Source organism: Aedes albopictus, chromosome 2, assembly GCF_035046485.1.
Source record: "Aedes albopictus strain Foshan chromosome 2, AalbF5, whole genome shotgun sequence".
NCBI lineage: Eukaryota > Metazoa > Arthropoda > Insecta > Diptera > Culicidae > Aedes > Aedes albopictus.
The window spans coordinates 143,413,324-143,430,015 of NC_085137.1; the positions used below are offsets into that span (position 1 = coordinate 143,413,324).

At 42.0% G+C, this 16,692-nt stretch overlaps 1 protein-coding gene across 1 annotated transcript in view; it reads left to right on the forward strand.

Moving 5' to 3' along the window:
* Positions 1-16,692, forward strand: part of LOC115253617 (dnaJ protein homolog 1) — a 306,072-nt gene that overhangs the window by 262,707 nt on the left and 26,673 nt on the right. The gene's annotated exons all lie outside the window — the stretch shown is intronic.

Sequence of the window (16,692 nt, forward strand, 5' to 3'; positions counted from 1 at the left end):
ATATTCGTCTGTTTTCCACTATAACTCAGTCAAATTTGAACCAATTGACACAACGTTTGGAATGTGGTGAGAAAGGTATAGTATCTACCCGTGTACAACATTTCAAGTCAATTGGTTCCAAATTGACTGAGTTATAGTGGAAAACAGACGAATATAGAAGCCACCGCCCAAGTGGCGCGATACCCTACCTCTTATCTCAATCAAACGAATATTACGTTTTGATCGTCAGTAGTTGACCTCTTGCACGGATTGTTTCAATGATCTTTCGAAGATTCATTTCTGGATTTTTTCCAGGATTCAGAAAGGGCTTTCTTCTGGGGGTTTACCCCTGGAATTTTGTCCGGGATTCCTCCCCAATATTTTTTTATTCGTACAAGGATTATTTCCGGTAGTCTTTCATGTGTTCCTCGCGAAATTGCTCCAAAATTTCTTCCAGAGATCCCCCCAGAATTGGGCGGTTTCCCAGGCCTGATTTAAGGATTGTGGGAGCTACACGAAGCTATACAAAAGCGATGAGCAATTAACCTTTTTTTTTTGTTTTCTAACAGGATTAAATAATGTGTGAAATATAAAGTTGGTGTAAAGCAACAAAGAAATGTGGGGGTTCGAGGCCACGGCCTTCCCGCTCCTCTCAATCCACCCATGGATTGCTGCAAGGATTACTTTAAGATTCCTCCCAGAATCGAAAGGTATCCCTTCTAAAATTCCTACCAGGATTCTTCTCGGGATTCATCCACGATTTATCCCAAGGATTTCTTCATGGATTTATTCCAGAATTCCTTGATCAATTTTTCCCGAGTTTCTTCGATAAATTTGTTCCAGGCTTCCTCAAGAGTTTTTTTTTACAATTCCTATAGGGATTACTTCCTGTATATTTCCATGATGTTAAGTGTAGAATTAGCATTTAAGTTAAAATACACATTAATAAAAACAAAAAAAAAATCCATGATATCTCTTCAGGATTGCTCCAAGAATTCTTCCTTGAATTCTCCTCAGAATCGAAAGCTACTCTTCTAGAAATTTCTACCGGAATTCCTCCAAGGCTTCTTTCCGAGACTCTCCCACGGATTCCTCCATTCTAGGATTCGTCAAGGGGATTCCTTCACAGTTTTTTTCTAATTTCTACAGGGGTTACATCCGGTATTCTTCGATTCTTCCTGGTATTTCTCAAAAGATTCTTCCGGGCACCCCTTCTGTAATACCTGACGGGATTCCTCCATGAATTCTTTCACAGATTCTTTCTCAACTTTCTCACTGGATTACTTCAGAGATTCTTCTCAGGACTCCAAAATTGAGTGCTTACTTTCTTTCTGCTTTGAGCACCCATGGTGGCGCAGAAGGCAGAAATAAGTGATGAGTTAATGAAAGAAAAGAATGAGGGAGGGATTTGTATAATTTGCGTTCCGACGCACGGTGATATTTTTTTAAATGCAATTCAGGCAACCCCCCTTGATAGCTCTCGTTACACCTCGTTTCATCTATATAGATTTATGGTCTTCCACACAACTTTGTGTCACTGTGGCAAACTGACTTATGCACAAATTATTAATTGCCCCGACTCTGCCTCCTTAATCAATCTAATAGAAAAGTGCGACTTCCATCACCATCACCACAAACCGCCAATCAACTCCTTCCCCCCTGTTCGAAAAAAAAGGAATCTGGTTTGTATTGAATTCCATCAGTCATTTTTTTTTCGCCGGTCACCAAACTCGGACCTCGCCAATCCGAGAACCAAACGCGCGCTCGCGCTCGCTTGGTCGGTGGTTAGCTGAGCAAATATGAAAACTGCAAATCAATTTCCATATTTGCCGATGCGTTTTGTGTGTTGATTTTTTTTTCTCATTCCGCTTACTGGTTTCACGCGGAGATCCATATGCTCCCGGGACACTAACTGCTGCGGATCGGTCTGTTGGTTCTGTTGGAAGGACGAACGGTGGCGGCGACGACGACGGGACAAGCTGTGGCGTACATCGGCCGCTTGAAAAGTGTTAACGATTTTTATCACCCCGGCTTGACCTGGGCTTAGCTCGGCTGAATCGTGTGGTCAAAAATAGTCATCGACAGGTTAGTGAGCGAACCAGCTTGTGCTGCTGCGGCTGCTGACCATGATGATGACGGCGGTGGCGGCGGTTGACCAGAAACGAGTACCGCCGCCGCCGACCGCCGATGGTGCATAAATTCAACCAGCTGATGAATGGATTGGAATGGTCTATGAACACTAGAGTGGGTCATCGTTTATATGGAAAAGTGAAAAATTCAATGGTATCCCATCAGATCAAAGCTTTTTTGATACCATTTCAGGACCCAAATAAGTGTTCAAAATTTGGGCACGATCGGTTATGTCTACGTTTTGCGCATCGCGATTGAAGTTTGTATGGGGTTTTACATGGGAAAACACACTTTTTTGCATTTCTCTCATAACAATCTCGAATTTTTCTAAAACCGTGTAACCGTTAAAGTGAAAACATAGCCTAGGGTGTCCTGAAAAACTTTTTCGAAGACCGCGAAGGGATCTGATGCATATGAAAAAAGTTATAGCGTTGGCATTGCTTGGTGAAACATCATGATTTTGTTGCTATTGTTATTCCTTTACATGTTAAAACATAAACACATGCATGCGGTTCGTTGGTTATAACTATTTTCACAAGCATCGGATCGCTTTGCGGTCTTCAATAAAGTTCTTCAGAACATCCTAGGCTATCAATTTACAGTATCGGCTAAAAAGTTTCAGACAAACTTTTTCAACTTATGGCTAAAATGCAAAAAAGTATGTTTTCTCATACAAAATCTCATACAAATTTCAATTGCAATGCGCAAAGTGTAGACGCAACCGATCGTGCTCAAATTTTGCACAGATACTCAGGACCCGAAACGGAACCAAAAAATCTTTGATCTGAGAAAACGCTTCCGATGACCCACACTAATGAACACTTCAGGCAGGAATGTGGTTCATCAATTGATTGAGGGAATTCAAATCTGGTGAACCGGTGGTTGATTAGATGACAAGGAAAATTTTATGAAAAAAGTGGTTATAGTTCTGTTTGTGTCATACGAATAATCGTTTTGTTAAGGTAAATCTCCTACAAGATAAGTTTCAAGTTAGGTTTCCGAAAGCGAATGGCTTTGTATGGACCTAATCAAATAAATCATCGCTATCATGTATTACCATTAGGCGACCCTGCATCATAGATGGGAACACTCACTTGCGGTACTCAGGCTTGTTGTTGGTCGGCCCGCCGTTTTCTCTGTAGTTCAAGTACGATTCGGAAGACCGTGGAAGTAACGGAATACCATTTGTCCACCCCCGTACACATCCTTTCAACAATGTTGTCCAGAGGGATATCTCTACCACATATCTCCTGCAAACAAAGCGTGGGTATTCGAAGAGCACATGCACCGCGATCTCGTCGCAATCTGCGCATTCTGAACATGTGGAGCAGCTTGCGTGTCCGAATCTGTGCTAATACCACTTAAGGCACCCATGGCCTGACAGAAATTGTGTCAAGTGAAAGTTCACCTCTCCATGGGGCCTGCTCGTCCACTTGGATACGCTCGGTATGAGCCTGTGTGTCCATCTACCCTTGGTGAAGGATTCCCATTCCCTTTTCCACTTCAGCATAGACGATGTTCGGGCCATCCGTCTCGCGCCTCTTATGATGCATCGCTCGAAGCACTATTTATCCTCTGTCTCCACTAGTGCTATTGGCATCATGTCCGCTAGCATACATGCCGCCTCGTTTGAGACCGTGCTGTACGCGCTGACCACAATAAAAGGCACATCAGCCTTTCACATCGCTTCACGTTTCGGTTTACCACTAGCGCATTCGACTATGCAGCGGCGCCATACCGTAGTATGGAGACCGCTACTGCCGCGAGCAGCTTAAGCTTTCACGAGACTATTGCCGAGCTATTTGACAATCCCATTATCACCATGCTTGCCCTTGAGGCATGTCGGACTTCGGATACAGAGATATATCTTCACAACGCGACTACTCGGTGTGGAGTTACGAATAGGAATGAATTTTATTTTACTTGACACTTAAGAACTAAGTTTTGAGTACAGCAGAAAATAGGAAGTAGGTAGGTTAAACAAGAATGGCAGAACGACGCGCTAGAGTTGTTTGGTAAACTACTCGAGTCTTGCATATGCGTGTAATTTATTGCGCGCATATGGAAGCACTTTAAGAAGGTTATGGAAACAAGGAAAAGGTTTCGTTACTGACTGCATGTTTTGGTAGGCAAAGAATTTGGATGGAGGTTTCGGGTTTTTTGTGTCACGCTGAGAAAGTGTTTAATTTATGACGGAAAGTTATATTGTTTTATGATAAAGTCCGAGAAATGTTGAAACGAGATTTATGAGATTTGTGGGAGAACTGTGCCACGACACCTCCCTCCTTAGGAAGAATGGTGTAACCATTCTAAATTTTGAGACAAATTATAGGCTTTATGCGGTCGTTTTAGCATTCTGTTATTATTGATTTTTCAGGATTTTTGCTTAATTAATCTTGTTCGATGGACTTTCAAAATATTAGCAGTTGTTTGATGTTTTATAGTAGCATTTGATTCATCTAGATCTATTATTATATAGGGACCATCTTGTACAATATCTAATTTTCTTCTATTTTCCAATTTTAAATACACTTTATCTCCAATGCTCAATTTTGTTGGTGTTACATCTTTATTTGCTTCTTCTGTTCTTGATAGTTTGACATTCTCGATTTTTCTTAGGATTTCATTGTGTATAAACTGTAGTTTATATCTTATTTCATTTACGTATGAGTCGTGGTTATAAATAGGAGTGATTTGGTCTAGATTTATCTGATCAAATGTATTTACGGGCTTTCCAAATACTATTTCAAAAGGGCTGTAATTGTGTTCCGAGTTGGGAGTAGTATTATAACTAAAGCAGTAAAAAGATAACCATTCATCCCAATTATCTTTAAGATCGTTGACAAAGATTCTCAGATATTCGTTTAAACATCTGTGATTCCTTTCCAACGCTCCCAAAGTTTGTGGGTGATATGCTGTTGCTAGAATGCGATCGATATTGAGCAGTTTACAAACTGATTCAAAGATACCTTTGTACTCTGTACCTTGATCTGTTCGAATTGCTTTCATTGGTCCGTATATCAAAATACATCCTTCCACTACTGCTCTGGCAATCGTGTCAGCTGATTTATCCGGAACAGGTATAGCTATGACGTATTTACTCAGATCGCATTGTATAGTAACTGCGTATCTGTTTCCTTTGCTACTCATTGTGAATGGTCCAATCGTATCTATTGCAACTATGTCGAATGATTTGCATGGAGTTGAAGTTTTTATCATTTTACTTTGAACCGACGAAAAATGTTTGTTCCTTTTACAAATTTCGCAGGATTTGACATATTTAGTAACTAAATATTTCATATTTGACCAAATATATAAATTTTTCAATTTTTTGTACAATCGGTTAATACCAACATGACCTCCGATTGGTGTACTATGGTAATGTTGTAAAATAGCTTGAATTTCGTTTGGGTTGTTTATTTTTCTAGGAGGATGATAAATGATAATTTTAATATTTTTCAAAACTTGATTTCCTATTGTTTTGAAATCATTGATACTTATATAATTAAATATGGTATCGCTAGTCGAAATAGCAATACACTCATTTTCGATTTTATTTTGTTTCATTAATTGTAGGGTACCCTTTTCAATCAGCTTAAATATTTCTGGCAAGTTAACATTGTTAATTGTGAGACCTAACGCTAGAGTTAGACTCGTTTTGAAATTTTTTTCGAGAAGAATTGCCATAGTTGATTTATTTTTATTTTGATGTAATGAAAATTGCAATTTTTTTTGTTTATGTATTTGTTCATTGCTAACTGCTTCATACACGTGGAGTTGATCAGGCTCCGGTAATCTGCTTTGTATGTTATTGTTGACTAAACAAGGTTTGCGTAGCATTGACCTGGTCTGTACTTGTAAAATGTTAATTGACTTTAATTTATCTGATGTAATATTAATTCTAGACAATGCGTCAGCCACAACGTTACTTTTACCTGGGACGAACTCTACTTCAAAGTCGAATTCTTCGAGATCAATCCTCATTCGCGTCAACTTTGAAGAAGGGTTCTTCATTCCAAAGAGGTAAACTAACGGTCGGTGATCAGTACGCACCAAAAATTTACGACCTAATAAGTAGGGTTGATAATGCATGATAGCCCAGTGAATAGCGGCTAATTCTTTCTCAATGATGTGCTTATTTGCTTCGCCTTTTGTAAACGCGCGACTGGCGAAAGAAACAGGTAGATCATTGCTTCCATGCATTTGGGACAAAACTGCCCCGCAAGCGAAATCTGATGCGTCTGTAGTCAATATAAATGGTTTTTGATAATCTGGATACTGTAATATTTGTGGTGAAAGTAGCATAGTCTTTAATGTTTCAAAGGCGGACTTGCATTGTTCTGACCACACAAAAACTGTATTTTTTCTTAATAATTTGTTCAAAGGACAACAAATATTTGCAAAACCAGGAATAAATCTCCTGTAATAATTACACATGGCTACAAAACTTCGAACTTGGTCTGCGTTTTGAGGTTGTGGGTAATTTTTTATTACATCAAATTTTGAATTATCAGGCAAGATACCTTTATCAGTGATTTTATGACCTAGAAATGTAACTTCTGCTTTGAAAAAATTACATTTTGAAGGGTTCAGTTTCAGGTTTCTTTGCCTGAAACATTCGAAAACATTCCTCAAGTTTTTCAGATGGTGTTCAATTGAACAACCTACGACAATAACATCGTCAATGTACAAGAATGCACACTCGGGACTCAAGCCACTGAGTGCTATTGACATCATTCGTTGGAAACTGTTTGGGCTTATATTTAGTCCAAACGGCAATCTTTTATACTGAAAATGTCCACGTTCCTGCAACGAGAACGCGGTGAACTCTCTGGAATTTTTCTCGATCTCAATCTGGTGAAAACCTGACATGAGATCAAGCGTCGAAAAATATTTGGCTCTGCCAAGTTGATCGAGAATATCGTCAATCCTTGGAAGAGGAAATTTATCCGCAAGCAATTTTTTGTTCAATTGACGAAAATCAACTACTAATCTCCATTTCTTTTCGGAAGTAGTTGACTTCTTGGGAACAAGTAATAATGGTGAGTTGTAACTAGACACCGAAGGTTCAATTATATCGTTTGCAATTAAATTATCTACTTGACGACAGATTTCTTCCTTGTGACACTGTGCATTCCGGTAGTTTTTAATGTATACCGGTGATTTATCTTTTAGGCTAATTTTTTGTTGATAAAAATTGTTACACGTTAATAAATCATCCTTTAAACTAAATATATCATTGTATTCGTGACATAATTGTTGTAAAGATTGTTTGGCGGATGCAGGTATATCGTTAAAATTTAGTTCTGCATTCAATTTTTCGATTCTATCTGTATTATTACAGTCAATTTTAGCTATGTAAAAGTCGTTAAGATTGGAAGTTTTTAAATTAAAATTTGCAAGTTGCACAGGATATTCATTAGTGTTTATAATTTTAGCATAAGGTGCGGAACTATTCACAATGGCGTTGGCACAAAACACGCCTGGTGCAAGCTCAGCGGAATTAATTATGACATCTCCATGAACATTAAAATTGTTTATCAATCTAAATACTTCAGATCTAGCTGGTATCCACGCAGACCCATTTAGATTATTGCAAATTGGGATTTCAAGTCGGATGTTATTTACGTATGCTGCTAAAATCCACGTATCGTAATTTATTTCACATCGGTATGTAGTAAGGAAATCTCTTCCCAGTATACCGTCAGTTGGTATCGGGAAATCGTCTTCTATCAGATGAAACAGGCTATTCACAGCTGTATTTTGTATATAAGAAAAACAATTGATTGTTCCTCTGCAAGTAGCTTCACCGGGTGTTATTCCGCGTAAAACGCAAGTATTATTTTGATTAATTGATATTGGACGTGAGATACATCGTGTTTTCAATAATGAAATGTCTGCTCCTGAATCTACCAGGAACGAACAGTTTTTATTAGATACGCTAATTGGCACATTAATGAAATTGGAGGCAGCTACATTGATTGTGTATACTGCCCTACTGTTCCAAAAAAAGGTTGATTTGGTTGAGTCATATTCGGTGGTTGTACTGTATTAGCGTTTGTGAAATGCTGACCTTGGCTTTGCACGCCCGGGGGCGGATTGGGAAAAACGTTTTGCATTGGTGAGCTCGATTGATTGTCAGCAAAATATATTCTGTTAAATTGTCGCGGATAACCGCGTGCATGACCACGGTTGTCTGTTCGGTAACGGTAGTTGTTGTTATTTGGGAACGGTCTACTTTGATTGTTATTAAAACGTATCGGGTATGATCCGTAACGCTGATTACTTTGATGGGAACCACGAGGAGCAACATTATAGTTCCCTCGGTACTGAGTTTGTCGTTTTTGCATGATTCTTTTTGAATTTACGTGGAATACACGATTCATGCTGTTACTGGACTCGACACTATCCGGTAGCTCATTTACTTTCTGGATTGCCTCTTCGATTGTCGAAAATGTTCCTGCTTGCAGTATTATTTTTTCTGTCTCGTTAGATGTACTGTTAATCAAAGTTTCCAAACCTGCTTTGGTGGCTAACTTTTTAGCGGTCGCGTGAGGAACATTCTCTCTCACGTAAATATTGGTAAGCTTATTGCAAAGAATTTCCACTTCTTGACAATATTGTTGTTTTGACAATCCGCGTTTGACTGATTTAATTTTTGCCAATATCTGTTCTGCAGTAGTTTTACTTTCACAGGCAGATTTGATGAGATCAATCATCGCATCAATAGTAGTCTCTTGGATATTGTTAGGTAATGCATCTCGGGCTTTACCTGAAATTCTCGTTAAAAGGAATAGCTTTAACGTTCCGTGTTGTGCTTGGGTATACACCTTTTTCAAAAATTTTACACCGTCAATGAAAGCGGAAAGTTTTTCGGCATCGCCGTCGAATGGCATCAAGACCGATGCAGCTAGCTTGGCATCAAAAGGATTTTCGGTGGCCATTTCCACTTGTTTTAAATTATTAATTTTGGTTACTTTCCTAACTCGGACACTTTCTTTAATATATTCTATTGCGTTTCTTGATTGTCTAGTAAAAGTAAAAAATTCTTTATCTGGAATTTCGTCTTGGTTTTCTAAAAGAAGCTCATCTATTTCAGCGAATAAAATGATAGCCTTATTAAAATGTGCGTCAAGAGTATTACTGGAAATATTTTGATTTATAGATTTTCTAAAATGCTGTTCTATTTTTAGTAGAATTCCTACTTTTTCAATAATGACCCTTTTCGGCATAACATTAGGAGATTTATAAAGATTTGTTCTACTTATCGTTTACTGCCAGTGTCCATCGCCACCTGTTGTTTCGCTGCATGTGCTGGTTCTGGAAGAGCGGCGGTTTCAGCTGACATCGGCATAAGTCTGCTCTTGGTCAATGCTACCTTTCCGATGCTTCTCGAGCGGTTTGACACACACGCATTGCACTATGTTCGGGTTCTGGTTGTGTAAATGTTCAACATCGTAAGATGTGAATGTCACTAAATTCTTCCTTTAGGAATACCCACAGAAGGTATCCCACTATTAATGATGTTAGCAAAATTGCTACGCTTAGCCAGATCTTCATCTTTTCACTCATTTCGTCTTATGTTGTCAGTTCACTTAAATCGTTCTTCTTCACTCTTCACTAATTTGACTCCCTCTATGTTTAGCGTCTAAATGTTCGCGTACTTTTGTCCACTGTCTGTTCTTGTTCTTCGATTAATGCGCTGGTGCCGTAGATGTGGTGACGTTATTTAGGCTTATTGCCCGATCAACGACCCTTTGATTTTTGATTCGCTCGTACTTGACGATGAGTCGATACACTAGGAACAAGGTGGCTACACATATCACCGTTAGTAGAATGTATGCGATTAATTCTACCGATTTGGCGGTTTTTTCACTATGCACTTTTTCTTTTACGTTGCTGGCGTTGATGATACTCACGATCTGCTCGTGAGTCACCGGTTTCGGGGTTGACGATTCGTTTCCCATAGCTTAAGCTGCACTTTGACGGTTATTATTTTTGGACGACTTTTGCACTTCTGTCGCATGGATTTTATACGAAGGCGCACTTTAATCACTTATCTCTCGTCACGGTCAGCCATGAGGCATGTCGGACTTCGGATACAGAGATATATCTTCACAACGCGACTACTCGGTGTGGAGTTACGAATAGGAATGAATTTTATTTTACTTGACACTTAAGAACTAAGTTTTGAGTACAGCAGAAAATAGGAAGTAGGTAGGTTAAACAAGAATGGCAGAACGACGCGCTAGAGTTGTTTGGTAAACTACTCGAGTCTTGCATATGCGTGTAATTTATTGCGCGCATATGGAAGCACTTTAAGAAGGTTATGGAAACAAGGAAAAGGTTTCGTTACTGACTGCATGTTTTGGTAGGCAAAGAATTTGGATGGAGGTTTCGGGTTTTTTGTGTCACGCTGAGAAAGTGTTTAATTTATGACGGAAAGTTATATTGTTTTATGATAAAGTCCGAGAAATGTTGAAACGAGATTTATGAGATTTGTGGGAGAACTGTGCCACGACACCCTTTTACAGACATATCCTACGTGGCTTCCGAATTTCAGCTTATCGACGATCATGACCCCCAATTGCTTCAGTGAGCGCTTAAAGTTGATCGTGCACCCACCTGTGGTGACCACTGCCTGTTGTTCAGACTTGCGGTTGTTTATCACCATTACTTCCATTTTGGTGCGCGTGTGCTAACTGTCTCGACCTTACCAGTCCTCCACTATATCGATTGCGTGCGTTGCTGTCAGTTCCATTTCCTCTATCGACTCGCCATATACCAAGAGGGTAATATTATCGGCGAAGCCGACCAGCTTTATACTCGGTGGAAGTTTGAGCCTCAATACGCCATCATACGCCGCGTTCCATAGTGAGGTCCTTCCACCCTGATGTTGTAGCTCCTCTCACCTTCCTCGGTGTTATAGATTAACACCCAATTCTGGAAGTAGCTCTTCAGTATCTGGCATAGGCTAACCGGGACTCCCAGGTGGTGTATGCATTTTTTACGTCCAGTGTGTGACGACCGCGCAATAGCAATAAGATTGGCTAAAGCTCTATTAGCGTCCACCGTCGATCGACCCTTCCGGAAGACGAGCTGGTTATCTAAGAGGCCAGAGTCATCGGGTTTCTCGACATAGACCATCAGTCCCGACAGAACGATTCGTTCCAACAGTTTTCCGGCGGTGCCCAGAAGCCAACGGGTCGCCATTTGGCTTCCCGACTTTGGACAGTACAATCAACCTTTGGCTTTTCCACCTCTCCGGAATTTCGCTTATGTACATCTTCATAGCCATCCTGAACATGTCAGGGCCAGCCTCAATGGCCGACTTGATGGCTACTGTCGGAATACCGTCCGTACCCGAAGCCTTGTTCAACTTAAGCGACTTCGCTATTGCTATGAGCTCGTCGTTCGTCACCGGAACGACCTCACTTTGGGCGATTTGGCCATTAGGATGGTCTTGTATCGTGGCGAGCGAACAACGCTTCCACGATCTTCTGCAGCAGCTGGGGGGCTCGTTCTGGAGGTCCTGACGTGATCTTCGTTTTGGTCATGACCAATCTGTAGGCATCACCCCAAAAGATTATGTTGGCTGCCTGGCAGAGATTTTTGAAGCACGCCCGCTTACGTCCCTAAATCTCTTTGCTCAGTGCCAGTTTAGCAGCCCTGTAGCCTCTCTCCGCTCAATTCTTCCCTGATGGTTGTCAATGACCTTCGGCTACGCCTTTCTCCGTGTTCGCATCCCGTACCTATCTTAAACCCTGCAGTCTGAACTAGGGTTTAGAATCGTGATCCAGAAGGTCACATCAATGATGGACTCTGAACTGTTCCTACTGTAGGTTCCTTTGCCGCCTAAGTTTGTGACATCCACGTACCTTTAGTCGGAACGGTGAGAAGTCGACTATTGACGTTATACTTTATACTGTAGTCTTAGCCTGGCAAGCATTGGCGGAGCCAGCATTTTCTTTTTTCTTACTCACTCTCCTAAACATACACGAGAAATACGAAGATAGAAGAGGAGGTAGCTTGTCTCGACAGGTAGCAGGCAGCGGGTAGGGGAAGAGGCGGTTAGGCCAAGGCCAACCCGAGCAGGAATGAATAACTGACACATAACTGTAGCATACCAAAGTCAGGTATCATACCAAAACCAGGTATTGGTCGGTTGTCCAGGTATTGAAAATAATTTATTTTGGTATTTTGTAGGTATTGATAGAATACCTCAACGAGTTATTATTTTGGTTTTGAGGACTGATTGAGGTATTATTCAATTATGGAAAAATCACTATTTGTATGGAAAAATCACCGATTATTATTTAGGTATTACCATACCTGAAGTCATTATTCGCGTGTTATGCACTGGAAACACATCAGTTATTATTTTAGGTATTTTACCTCTTATGCAGGGCTTCTTAATACCTCATTCAGGTTGTAAGTATTCGGTTTTCCATACCTGAGTTTGTTATTGTTCAGCTATTTTCTCCTGCTCGGGAAGCCCTCGCAGGTGGAAGACATCACAGTTCGACGAAGGGGTATTTAGAGAGGCGCTCTACCGTGAGCGAAACCTACTTGGTTGAGACGGTGTTGAGCTGGTGGCGGTGCTCTCGCTTGCGTGCTATGTGACCATGCCTAGGCCAGTTCACCCTATAAATGGGAGACCACTGGCCTACTGGTGGATTCAAGCGATTGCGGACCCACGCCTGCCTATAGGCTAGGCGGATGCAGCGAGCACTATCTGAGGAAGAGCTAAACGAACGAGGAGTGGTGTTCGCCATTGCCAAAGCCGCGCTGAAGACCGAGATAAGTCTATGGGGATCGACTGTGATTGTGGTTATGTTACGGGGATTTTCGGCTTCCAGTCTTCGCGTAATCATAAACGGATTTATGCTCTACACCTGACGTTTCGGCTACATGTAGGACAAGTGTAGGAGGTAAAACAACACCCAATATAAGTGAACCGGTAGATTTGAAAAGTGCGCCAACGATCGAACTCAACAACTGAATGGATGACGTGCGACTATGTTCAACACATTATAACTCACGATTGAACGGAGTGATTATCTATCCTTCGAAAAAGGCTAAATACATGTAGCCGAAACGTCAGGTGTAGAGCATAAATCCGTTTATGATTACGCGAAGACTGGAAGCCGAAAATCCCCGTAACATGACCGAGATAAGAGCAAGCAAAAAGGCACGCTTCAAGGGTCTCTGTCAGAGTGCCATTGTGAACCCGTGGGGTGATGCCTACACGATCGTGACGAGAGGTGTAATGGCTCCTATAGAGCAATCTCCAGAGATGTTGAAGGGGATCATCGAGGGATTTTCTTCGTGTCATGATCCTATTCCTTGGCCTCCTTTCGTAGGACAGGCGGGGACTGGGGCTGGCGATGAGGAGTGGGTCATCGATGTGGAACTTGCGAGGAACTTGCTAAACTTGCGGGGTTAGCAAAATCCCTTGGCGTAGGTAAGACCCCAGGTCCGGACGGAGGTCCGAACCTGGCCCTAAGAGTAGATATTGAAGAGGCTCCCAAGATGTTCAGGTCTGCTATGCAGAAATGCGTGGACGAAAGAGTTTTCCCAGAAGTTTGGAAGAGGCAGAGCCTGGTTCTATTGCCAAATGCGGGGAAACCACCGGGAGACCCGTCGGCATAGACCAATATGCTTGATCGACACGTCGGGGAAGGGACTCGAAAAGATCTTCCTGAATAGAATGTTCAAGTACACTAAGGGTGTAAATGGTTTATCGGGCAGCCAGTTCGGCTTCCGGAAGGGAAGGTCGACCGTAGACGCTATCCAGTCGGTCACAAAAACCGACAAGATTGCGCTCCAGCGTAAGAGGAGGGGGATTCGCTGCTGTGCAGTAATGACTCTGGATGTATGGAACGCGTTCAATAGCGCCAGTTGGTCGGCTATTTCCGATGCGCTCCTGCGTCTGGGGATACTCGGGTACCTGTACAGTACAAGATTCTCGGAAATCACTTCCATAATCGAGTACTAGTTTACGACACAAAGGTGGGTTGGCAGTGGTTTCACATAACCTCAGGAGTCCCGTAAGGTTCCATCCTGGGTCCGGTGTCATAGTACGTTATGTACGACGAGGTGTTGAGGTTTGAATTCTCGTTGGGATGGAGATCATCGGCTTCGCTGACGACATTACGCTGGAAGTCTACGGTAAATCGATCGAAGAAGTGGAGTTGACTACTGCCCACTCGATCAAGGCTGTGGACTCGTAGATGAGATCCAGTAGGTAAGCTGGAGCCGGTTCACCACAAAACTGAGGTGGTGGTTGTGTACAACTGCAAGTCGAAGCAGCAAGCGGTGATCAGTGTTGTAGGTGATTACACTGTCACTTTAAAGCGCTCCGTCAAACACTTGGGTGTGATGATCGACGATAAGCTTACCTTCGGTAGCCACACTGTTTACGCCTGCAAAAGAGCCTCCACAGCTATAGTGGCACTGTCCCGGATGATGTCCGGTTTGTGATGGTTTAGAGGAAACAGCGGTATACGTTTTGTTCGTGTGCCCGCGTTTTTGCACAATGCGTGACCGCATGCTTGCCACACGGCGGGGAGGATACAACTGTGGACAACGGCTATCTCTCGCATCGTCTTGGAGCTACAGAGGAGGTGGCGCGTGAACTTGGAGAATGGCTAGTTCAAATGCGGTACAAGAGGTGGTCCAGGAGTTCGGAGTCGGCTTCGTAGGACATACCGGTGCCCTGCGGTCGAAATTGTCGAAATCGACCCTTACAGTCATTAAGTGGCCGCGGAGAGAACATCCTGATAGCGTTGCGTCGTGGCGTCGGTCTTTAAGGTTGGATCCGAGCCCGCGGTTGGAAAGGGGTCCTCGGTAAAGGCCTGGACAGGTGGAGACCCTACTGTCTGCAACCTTCTGGTGCAGCTGATATGGCCTGAAGGGTAGATATACCCTTGCCTTCAGCAGGTTTGATCGTGTTGCACATAGGCATCAGTTCTTGATGCTTGCAAAACAGTTGGGCGCGGGCGTGGTGATTGACCCTGCCTGCCTTTCGAGGACAAAGGGAGTGTGAGTATCACTCGGGAAACTGGCTAAGCTCCAGCATGCTATCTTGGTGGACTCTCCAATGCGAGTCATTGATGTTAGTTGCTGCAGGCTACGCAGCTAACATTGAGGGTGCGATGTGCACTAGCCCCTCTCTGAAGCAATGCCTTCTAGGTGGTTCCGGAAAGACGTAGGGTTTGTCGACCATGGAAATGTGTTTAGTGGATCGAGGAGAGAGTAGTCCTGGCTTTTACTTCTGTTGTAGAAGCATTATCGTCGGATGATTCGACCTCCTCGCGTGCCTGGACATTTAGGCCCGCCCGTCGTATGACCCTTGTTTACCGTGCAAATTAGGAATGTTGGGTGCCGAATTGCACTCCCTAGCGATGTGGCCTTCTACTCCGTACTTTCTACAGAGTTTACTCCTATCGGGGCCTTGACACGCCCATGATTTGCGTCCTTGCTCGAAGCACTTGAAGCACACCTCATGAATGCTGTGTGGGTGCACTGACCAACCTACTGAAATCAAACTACCGTAAAACGGGGTATCATTGATCAGCGGGGTAACATTGATCGGCTTGACCGACCTCATGAAATGTTCAAACAAGCGTTTTACATTGAATCAGTTTCTGGTATGGAATGGTATATCGTAATATGCTATTATTTAGCTATTAAATGACATGTAATTCTTGAAAATTGAATTTGATAAACATTGAAATAAATCGATTTTTCCATAGCTGTATTTCCTAGCGCAATGAGGTACATTGGCAAACATTCATGCATGGCATGAATACTAGATACAATATGAGGTTCAAAATCATTGTATTACTTCAATATGATATCTTAGAGTTGGATTCAATGAACGAAACTTTTATGTAAATGCTTATTTTCAATAAAATATACGATTTATTGAAAGTAGACTAGTAATTCCTTAAGCCATTGCCTACCTTTAGGCGTTATTCGCGGTTTGGAGGATTTTTACCCTAAAATAACTCAAAAAGTAAATAACTTGTAAGAATTTGGGCAACATATTGAAATTAGCGACCCCGAATTGAGTAAGTAAGGGTATTTTCAACAAAAACGAACATTGTTAACTTAGGTGATCAATGTTACCCCAAATCAACAATAACAAAAATTAGATTAAAAAGCCTTTTTAAACATGTTTAAAAGTTTTACAATACTTTTTCGAGTCGCTTAACACATAATCAGAGGGCCAGTACTTGTTTAAAAAATATAAAACATGTAACATTTGCTTTAACAAGAGAATTATTCAAGAAAGTTCGAAAATTCTGATCAATGTTACCCCGAATTACGGTACTCTGATCTTGCCTAATGCAGTCGCCTTGTTCACCTCCTGTACAAGGAGCTTGATCGTGTCGATCTGCTTTCCACAGGCATAACGATACACTTGGTGCGTCTATCTCACCCTGCTGCTTGAGGGCGGTTGCAAGCTTCGCTGTGCCGTTGATCTCGTTCGTTTTTACACTGAAGAGTCGCCTGCACCAGAGCTAGTGCCTTGTAGGAGGTGCACCTTTCTTGGCCGCCTCCTTCTTAAGCACTAGC